Genomic DNA, 9,483 nt, shown 5'->3' on the forward strand with positions numbered 1-9,483 from the left:
TGAACATTTGGTGAAAATGTCATGTATTTTCTTTACAGTGATTCGTTATTGAGTGACAATTATATAAAAATTCCCGATTTTTCAGAAAACTTCTGGAAATTTTTTACTTTAGACTTTTATAATGCACCAAGGATATTCACTTTGCCATCGGAAACCACCCCTGAAGTTTTAAATTGAAGCATTATTTTGACAAGTTATGGTGTACACTGTACAATGTACATAGACACACAAAACAATAACTCACACTTCATTGTAAAATTAATACATTCATCACTTTGTTCAGAATCTAAAATAGATACGTATTATAGTATTTAGTAATACATATTATATAAATATATTATATGATATAATATGTGTAGTGAAAAAGTAGGAAAAACCTAATCTAACCTAGAATATTATTATACATAAACAAATGTATAATCACTAAACTCACTTACTCACCATCGTTCGTTAAGAGGACGTTTGTTGATCATTTTCTGCAATAATAACATTTTATCTAAGCTAAACAAACAAAATAGTACTATTTAGTAGTTTTAAAGTGAAAACAATTAACACGAAACTACGAAATAATATTTAGGAGACAATTACATGTCAACTGCGTTCTTTGAAATATTAGTAATTAAAAAACAAAGACAAGTGGAACTGCATTACTGCTCTATATTAAGTGTTGAGTGCGTCACCGTTATCTGCAGGGTGTTTTGAATTTGAATTCAATTTTGTATCATTGTATATGAAAAACGATTCTGAGCGGAGACGGCTTGTTAACTTATATCACTAAGTATTATTTCATTATATGTATTTTGATATCGCTATTTAAAGTCATTTATTTTACTTTTAGTAGAGGAGAGTAGGTAGTACAATAGGTTGTTATTATTTTTCTGAAAATATTCAGTTTATTTCAATTAGCTGTTAATTAGTATAAATAGTATCTAATTATACTATATTATGTCAACTTATATAATTCGAAATTTATTATTATCTTTCTGTAAATACAAATAAAACCGTAAAAATACTAAATAGATATAAAATAAAGACAATAACAAAATAATTAACATCGGTAAAATACTTAATTTTGTTCAAATGTCTTTAAAAGATAACTATTACTATGTTTATATATTTTTGAGGATTTCTAGTTCTAATATGAAATACTTTGATACATATAAGGAACATTGTATATTTGCATTAAATTTTCAAACAATAGCTATAAAAATTAAAGATTTTTATAATTTTCGTGATTTTGGCGAGTTTTGTAAAAATTTGAATTGTCCATATACTTTTATAATATATTAATACAGATTTATACAAAAAAAACTCTTTTCGGCTAAGTTGATTCATTTTCACGCATGCATAGTGCATACTGAGCCAATAAAATAATTAGATATCCTTCTGGTAGGTTATAGGTTTTCTCTAATTGGTCGCTACTGTCGCAAATTATACAGTGTTAAAAAAATGTCATGCTTTATAATTCTTAATATATTTATTTTTCTTAATATCTAGTATCATTCTATAATATACATATTATTTTTTAGTTTTTAAATATTGTCATCTTAACATAAAACTTATTCAATTACGCCGAATAACGTAAAAACTCTGTGTCGTGTAATTAACTTCACGATGTATAGTGTCATATTCAACAGGTGATATCCCAACATCTGACATTATTTTTTTTGTAGCGCTCTGAGACATACGCAACTGCCAACCACTACCCACTATCATTTTTCGTCCTGACGAGTGGGTCAACCTCAACTGAATCGAGTATTAAGACAACTTATACCGAATTTTGTATTCAATTTTCAAGAATGACTCAATCAATAACTTTTAATCAACTTTGAAACGTTTTACCGACTATTTAGCTATTTAAATATTTCACACACACACACACACAAACATAAAACGGATCATTGTAAATCAATACATTCATTGGTCCTCTCAGAATCTAAGTTACAATCATTAAAAAAAAAAAAAAAATGTAAAACAAGAAGATTTCTATGCCTTTTTTAACGATCTGCATGTTTAGAATAATACAAAACCACCCCGATGTGGTTGTCTTAAAAATATTGTTCTTTATGAATTTCATTATAAGTGTTTTTACTTTATAAAATAAGTTTATAATGCCTTTTTGTGTAGTTTTATACAAACGTGTTTATGTCGTTAGTTTTAATTTTTCATTGCTGTTACCAAATAACGATACGATGATATCAAGTAAAAGGCGATGTTTGCAATAGTGACAGCTTTAATATCAATTATCTTGGTAATATAATCATATTTATACTATACTAATAGTATAGTAGATCTACATCGGTGGAATTTATTTATATTTGTGATTAATGTGCGTCTTAAAGTAACTTAACGTACCGTACTCGAGAAGTGGATGATCATCGTGGTTGTCTCATCGGACGAGAAGTGATGAGCCTCTCAAATATAGGACGTCTCGTTTCGCCGGAATGTTTTCGCATTACACAACACTTTAAGCACTCATCAACTACTGTGACACGTAAACGGTTTAATCTAGTACTGAAAATGGTGCGGTGCCACGGAACGCGGAAGGTTCTGAGAAAACGGTCGTCGGTTTTCCCATTGCATTAATATTTAATAATAATATATATTTTATGCAATGACTGCTGTGAGTTTTTTCTTTAAACTTACCTACTACGAATAACGCGGTTACCCGCTCAGAGAAAAACCTTAAACCGTAAAAATATTATGCCAATTGTCTCGAGACCGTGGTATAAATTCGGTGACCATAGTTTACACATTCTATTTACTTCTATATTATTATTTCGTTATAATATCTATTAAACCGTTTACCAAGTTGGTATATCCATTACACCGTCTATAGTGAAGCTGAGCTCTATAATAAAATATTTAATAAATATATACAAAATTACAACAACACGTTAAGTCGTGTTCACAGCTGCAAGTTTACATCGTCCGTCGTATTGCGTGTTTCTTATTGTACTGTATTCTGATTGGCCGTTGTAATCATGGTATCATTCATTAACCATGATCGACCGAGAGTTGGGTCGAGCTCAACTTTTGGACACTACACGAGTACACGACACATCAGATGACGTTGTTGTGAACCAGAATTTATTTACTTTCAAGGCTTCAAATCGAATTAATTCAACTACAAGTGACTACGTGTATGAACACAGTAACCTAGGCAGAAATCCGTCAATATTCTACGAGTTGGTTAATCGCGGCAGGCGCGTACACAAGGGGGGGTTTTAGGGGTTCAAACCCCCCCCGAAATTTCAGGAAATAAGTTTTATTATTTATAACCTTAGGTTAGATTATATAAGAATAAAAATTTAAAACCAAAACCTCCCCCAAAATATTTTTTTTTGTACGCGCCTGAATCGCGGGATAAATGAAAAAGCGGTTTAGACGAACACAATATTATGCTGCACCTATTTATTATCTTATATTTATGTAAGTTGTAAGTTGTATAAATATGTTGGATAATTTAGTTATACTGAACCGTAGGTAGGATACTATATATATGTATATAAAAGTACAAAATAGATACTTTTTATAAAAATTTAATGAAATTTTAAAATAATTTAAGATGTATTAGGGATTCTATTATATTTTTGCTATTTTTTATTTTTAGTTGAACATCGCCTGTTATATGAACAATTAAAATATTAAAATACATCATTTTATTATTTAAACCACCCAACACAGAACTTCCTAGTTCCTTCAAGTACGTGTGGATAAAAGTCGATCTGCTGTGTCAGACACCAATGTCCACTTTTTAGTACAAAGAGGCTGGGAAAGTCAAAGAAAATAATAACCTAAGTTAAGTAAGTTCAATTAACATAATATTATTTAATTATAAGTTAATATAAAGCAGGTAATTAATAAATATAATTTATTAATAGTTTTAAGTAAATAAGTTAATAGGAAAAAAATATTAGCTTAAGTCAGTTAAAAAAAAAAATGATTTGATTTTTGAATTATAGTCACATATAAAGAGTATTTTGTGCCTATCTATAAAATATTATTATAAGCATAACAAAAATTATAGTATTATAGTGCTATTTTTATGGCTTTATAAAGACACTTTTATTTTAAAAATACTTCCAATCAGTGGCATGCAAAATTTTTTCTTCACGTAGAGCAATATTAATTTTCCATTCCCCCCACCGAAAGATATACATTTTATTAAGATTTAAGGGATTCCGTAAATACTTAACTAACATTCATTAAGTCGTAACTCATACAATATGATAATTTACAACACAAGTTTTATTTCAAGTAATACTTATCAACATTTTTTACTAAAAAACACTCCCAATTATCAAGTGGGGCCTAGGTCTCATTAGTAACATTTTTGCACGCCACTGTTTCTAATTTTCCTATTTCCAATATTATAATTTGGAAAAAACTATTAAAACCAAAAATATCAAAAACATTTTTAATTTTGAATTGATGGATTACTTTGAAATCAATAAACCAAAGAATATTATTAACAGTTAATTAAAATAGTCAATTAAATTAAGTTAAAAAGTTTAAAAAAATATATATGTAATTTTTAAACTTTAACTAATTATTCTGGTTAATAACAATAATGTGACTGTTTAATTTTGACAAAATTACTCTGTATGACATCCACTCATCATGATGAATCAAAATATTTGGATTTGATGGTGATTAGACCACGGGGGGAGAGGGAACCGCATGAGTAGGCCACCTTTTATAACAAAGCTTCTAATAGCGAAAAACAGAGTTTTCTAATTTTAAAAAATTGTAACCGAAATACTTAAAAATCAAATATTAGGGACTAGGTAGTTTATTTAAGTGATTGAAAATATTGAAAATTACCAAATAGCAATCACGTTTCAAATTCAACAAACATTAATGTTGAAAAAATACTTGATCGTCAAATATTATAAGAAAAATGAAGAATTAATTTTATTATTTTACTAATACTCATCTACTTTAAATAAAATTACAATTGGATAATTCTCATGGACAAACAACAAAACAAGCGTAAACGATCACCTAATTATAAAATTTTCAATTATTATTTACTGGTTTTGGAAAAGAATAAGTTGTAGGTATTATGTAATTAATTAGTTTACGATATTACAATTTTGAATACCTATAGTTACTATGAACATGATAAATTAATGAATTTCTATAACACGACGATAAATTGACACTATGAATTGGCTCACAATAAATAATTGATATACATTTGGATGAATATAATATTATATAACTGATAATAGTACGAAATAAATAAATATATTCATCGTGGATTAAAGAGAATAATGATAATTTTTTATAAATTTAAATTATTACATTTTTTTAATATAGAATAACATGGTTTTGCTATTATTGCTGCAGTATTACCTCAAAAATAAAAAATAATAACAACTACATAAAAAAACGTAGAGATTATTTGCTAAACAACTACCTACCTAAAAGAAAATAAAAATATTAAATTTGAGTTTCTATCGAAAAATATTGTCAGTTCAAGAGTCCTCTGTACATTTTTAGCTAAATCTAAATAATTAATTCCTATTGTATTAATTAAATATTCGTTACATCAAAAAGCGATAAACGATAACTCATAAGTATACAATACAACAATAAATAAAATTGAAGTTAATACTCACTTAAATTTATATTTTTGAATAAATGAAAAATAAAAATAAAAATGGTAGTTTGGCATTAGTTTTGGGCATTGTATAACAATAGGTTAATTCTACGTAATATATAAAAAACCGAATAAATCGTATCATAAAAATTAAATAATTATTAAAATTATTATTATTATTATTGAAATATGAGAAAACTGATAATAGTTAAATTTATATTTTTCTTTCGGTCCACAGCCACTTGTTTTCAGTTTTTTCAAAAAAAAAACTAGTTTTTCGTATATTTCACAGTGTAAAATTCATGCCATCGTTTCACAAACTCTTTCTACACATTAAAAAAATGTCGCAGTATCGTATAAAACAATAATATTATGAAATATCTCCGAATTTAATGTCAAAAAATACAAAATACTGTTTTTTTGAAAAAATCACATTATGTATTGGTCAATGGTGTCACGAGCTTATTTTTTTTTTTGGAAATTTTCCCTAACAATTTTAGGTTGATGGGTAATTTTGTTAGGTTGTAACAACATTTTTGTATTTAACTATCAGTATAATGTATATAACATACGTCTTATATAAATGCTATAAATATTATAATGTATTATTTTTAATATTTATTATATAGGTATCTGGTATACCTACCAGTAGGGTTTTTATGGGTGTGTGTGCGGTTAACTTCAATGTTTCCACTTTGAAGAAAATGTTTGTGACACCACTGGTGGAGGAGGGTTTTTAGTCTCCTTTTATACGCCCTTGAAATTTTTTCAAATTATTTGTATATCATATCGTGTCTTCTGTTTTTATGTCGGACTTTTTTTACAATGTCCAATGCATCAAATAAATTCCAGTGTAACGCGAGTCTGCAGGTCCTTAAAGTTGCTGCAAAACTTATTATTCATTATTAGAGAATTACATATAGGTGATACATTTCATTATATGCCATGTTATGACTTATACACTGTAGTCGAGAAAAATAAAACGAGGGTATTTATCATCATTTTATGATTCATACATATATTATAATTTTACTACAGTTGTCAGTTTGCCCCTTTGAAATTGGCCCCGTAGCTTAAAAATAATTATTATCTATTGGTTTGATAGTTATAGACATGATCTATGATCACGTATTATATCAGATAATAAGAAAAAATTAAAAGAAATTCACTACGATTGTACAAAATATTAATATTAACGTCAAATGATTATTGTAACTGTACCAGTGTACCTATAGCGTTAAGACTTTACCACTGACCAGTAACGACTATACTTCTGTTTACTATATAAATACTGAACTTTACTCAAGATGTTTGAGAATAAGCGGCGAGATGGTCAAACAACCCTCCTCAATCCTTTCGCGCATACAGATAGGCTATGTCCACAAATATGGCACAGAATTTTACTGCAATTCAACAATATGAATTATTCCATTTACAATGCAACAATATTATAATATAGTCGAATTATTTTGCGGTACACACAAATCTACCCACTGTAACCTAAATCTACAATACTATATAACAGGGATGGCAAATTCATAGCACGCGAAAAATTAAAATATTTTTACTATACGTATTATATATTTATAATAGAAAAAATATTTTGAGCATATGACTTTGACTTTTATCGGTCAATATTGAAATATTATACACATATTTTTCATGGCACGCTCGAAAAAAAAAAGAAAATTTTTGGCACGTAGGTAGTATAATATTATAATGATATCACAATAGATATATGTATACGAGTTGCAGTAGTGTATTTTAGAGCCTGAAATAGTATGCTGTTGCATAACAGCAGTGATGTGCGACTATCAAAATATTAAAATTAAACTATTTTTTAACTATTATTAATTTAACTATTATTTTTTTATGAGTAACATACAAAAAAAAATTATATTTTTCAAGTAATAAATAGTTTCTATTAAAATTTGAATTTTTTTGAATTTTGTTTTGATTTTTTTCCCAGTTATTTTCAAAAGTATTGGGAATTTTTAATTTTGACATTTTTTAAGATCAAAAAGCTAAGTATATAAACTAGATTTAATTTTTTATCAGAACTCATCATAAAAATTAGTAATCAATAATTTCTTTTAAATACTTATACATTCATTTGTGTTTAAAGACAAAACTGTAAAATATTTTTAAAGCTAAATTTTTTATTAATTTTTTTTTTACTTTGAATTTTTTTCTGACTTATGTGGTCAGTTTAAATGATTTGCTTTTGGGGAAAAGGTAGGTCCACTTAAAGATAATTACCGTATGTTTTCTGAAATGTTACTTAATAGAAAACATTACCTATAATATATTGAGAAATGTTATAAATAAGTAAAATATTTGATTATTACTATGATTTTAAGATATTTATACACTTCATTCATTACATGTATAAACGTAACTTGAAAGTAATAACAAAATTATTGTTAAGGATTTTTGAATGGGTACTAAACAGTAAACAAATATTTAATTCCTTTTTAAAACTTACTCTACTAAATAACTTAAAAAGTGGGTGTATAATGGAGTTAAGCGCACAAAATATGTTTAAATTTATATATTTACCTATATTTTAGCTTTATAACTGAAGTATCTATAGAATTAATGCTGGTGTTTTATATATATTTAGAACCATGATATTATATAAAAAAAATTGTAAATATTTTAACAATAGTTAATCCAACACGGATGTGTATCTAAAGCTTAAATGAGGATTTAGGTGGACAGGCCACAGGCATATTTATCAGTGACATTAATGAGATCATTTTTTTTTTTTTTTTTGAGAAGACATAACTGTATCTATACATTTTGTGAAAAATGCTCGACTTCTTATAATAAAAACAATTTTTTATAGTATAGTTTATTAATTATAAGTAACGAAGTAAAATAAATTGGTGAATGAAAATTATACCGATATTAAGGAGGTAGATAGTGGTGATTCTATCTTTGTCTAACCACACAAACATTTTTTTCTTAAGTCTACTTGAGACCAATTTTCTAATTATTTTTTTATTTTTTATTCGAAAATTAAAATATTATAACTTTTTTAATTTTTAATTTGGAATAGAACTTTTCATAACTTTAAATTATAAAACGAAAAATGCAAGAAAAGTGATCTCAAGTAGATTGATGAAAAATTCATATCTATTTTTAAAATTCTTTTCACTTCATTAAATTAATCGGTACGTGTATGATGGAGATATAACACAATATATAAATTGATATGTGACGCGTATGGTTTTATTGATTTCAATCATCTTAAAATTAAAACAAGCCACTATAATGTTATTACAGAATATTAAATTATGAACAGATTAAATAATTAAATAATGTTTATAGATAATAAGTCGTATTATTTTAGATGCAATAACCTAATGTGGACACCGATGTTTTTAATAAATTGCAACATTAGTTATTATAAATAAATCTGTTAAAAACAAAAAATAAGATACAAAGTGGAGGGAGGAGATCGCATTAATTCTCTTAAAATACGCACAGACACACACAGTACTTCAATCACTAATTATTGCAGTAAAATATGTATTTTAAAGTACGAAAATCCGTAAATGCAGAAGGACCACATCATTACTACATTGTAGCGATCACAATAATATATGAATTTTAAATTCTTACGGTGCATAGACCACAATATTATATTTATATGCATTTCGTATATATTATGTATGAAAACATATTTACTGTACGAATTAAGTCGTAGACCGTATATAATATAGTGCACACATAAATACATGGCCTCCAACTATATAGTGCTATATGATGAATAATTATCCGCTCTAAATATTCAATATATACCTACTGTCGGATCTCGGGACATCGGGAATTGCGCCGCCCGTGTAATGCATTATAATTTTATATTATAT

This window comes from Aphis gossypii, chromosome 2 (assembly GCF_020184175.1).
Source record: "Aphis gossypii isolate Hap1 chromosome 2, ASM2018417v2, whole genome shotgun sequence".
NCBI classification, from domain to species: Eukaryota; Metazoa; Arthropoda; class Insecta; order Hemiptera; family Aphididae; genus Aphis; species Aphis gossypii.